Consider the following 1,936-nt stretch of genomic DNA (forward strand, 5'->3'; position numbering starts at 1 on the left):
GTATCAGTTTCCTGGGCTCCGTTTTTTTGGACATCCCAGTATCTCTCAGGTTGAAAGGGGAAACTGGCTGGAGTGGCTTGGAGCTCCCCAGGTAGCATTTTATGATCCAAACAGGAAGAGGAGAGGGCTTTTCTCCCAGCACATGCCACAGTTACCAGATTAAGCCGGTTGCCTTGGTAACCTTCTCTCTGGGCAGGATTTGGGATTGTCGGTTAGGGTGAATTGGGGAGTGTGAAGGGTGTGGGAGCTGTAAATAAAATGGACTGACTTTTGAAAACTAAAAGGTTGGGGGACAGGACTCCCCCCCACACCGACAATTACTCAAGGACACCAGGTAATGACTTAAGTTCAAGACCTTGAATCCAGGAAATGGTCCTCCTGGAGCAGTAATGCTTTCCACCTTTTATTGCACACTGAAATCACAGGAAACTATAGAAATACTGATGCCCAGGCCACACCCCAATCAATTAAATGAGGAAGGGCCAAGCTTGTATTTTTTAAAAGCTCTCCAGGTGATTAAAATAATCAGGGTTGAAAATCAGAGGTACAACCCAGTCTTAGTGAGCTGTAGATGCTGAGATGACTCTGGGATTCCAAATTTTTGCAGTTTTTGAGTCACCCACAAGGTAGCAGGCCTGTGTGCTAACCAACCGGGGGAGTGTTGGTAAGGCACCTGCTTTCATGGTTAAAATAAAGAGAAAAGTAGAGTGGTATGAATTACAACCGTGAGATGGGGGCCAAAAAGCTTTAACTGAGAGCTTAGCCTTTGGGTGTCTAGAAGGGGGTTGGGCAGGGCTATCTAAGGCTGATCTGTCTGCCCCTTGTACTCCACTTCTTTCTGTCCACCAAGAAGCAGGCTGGGAGGGCAGAGAGAACCTGGGGGCTTTGCTGAGCTTGAGTTTCTTCTTGCAGAGCTGGTTACCAGGGCAACAGAGAGCAATGGGATCTAACTGCAGGACCAGGGAAGCAGGAGGCAGGGGTGAGGGGGAAGCATCTCAACATTCTTGTTCCACCCCCAAGATTGGTTGGCATTCTTTGCATGACCCTGGAGACCAGGCCTACAGATATCATCATCATCATGTGGGGGAAAAGGGAAGCAAAATGACAATGGATGGGCTCGGAAAATTCATGGTTATCTAGCCGTAGCAGCAGCATTGGGGGAACTTCCATCTGTCGTTTTAAGAATATCCATGTCCCCAGTATAAGCCTTTCTGGAACTCCAGGACAAAAACTCCACATCAAATTCTCCCATACCAGCAAACTTCCATCCTATCCAGATCTGGAAGCAACAGTCAATTCAAAGCTGGGAATCATCCTGTGTGCACCAGGGGCCCAGGTAAAGGGCAGAATGATCCACAGTTGGTAGTGTTTGAGTTTCCCTTCCCCTTATCTGTATTAAGACTGATAGGAACCTCTCCCTTACATTGTGGTCCGAAATTCTTAAGTGCCAGTATCTTTATTTTTTTAGAAAGACACAAAAGAAGGCATAGATGTTCACATGAGCTAAGTTTTATTGTTCATGACACTTCCAAATAAGGGACTCCATGATATCCTGATACCTATGTGGTAATGTAAATGTGGTTTTCTTATCAGAAAAACAGAAGTGACGGGGAGCACAGACATACTTAGGGCCTCATAGAGGCTCCTCACCTTTCTGAGCTTCCATTTCACAAGTCTGAGCTGGCTTGGGTTGTCTCCATGGTAAGTGGTATGAGCCCAGTTTTCTATAACCACAGGAGCCACCACAACTTTTTTTTTTTTTTTTGGTGGTGCTAGGGATTGAACCCAGGGCTTTATCCATGCAAGACAAGCACTCTACCAACTGAGAAGCTACATCCCCAGCCCTTGGGTTGTGACTGTGAATCTGTGAGGGATTTAGCAAGTCCTCTTCATTTCCTCCCAAATCAATACTCACACAAAACACTGGCAAGGTAGC

This window comes from Marmota monax, unplaced genomic scaffold, assembly GCF_021218885.2.
Source record: "Marmota monax isolate L192 unplaced genomic scaffold, Marmota_monax_Labrador192_F-V1.1 WCK01_AAM20220418_F8-fsc00897, whole genome shotgun sequence".
Lineage (NCBI taxonomy): Eukaryota > Metazoa > Chordata > Mammalia > Rodentia > Sciuridae > Marmota > Marmota monax.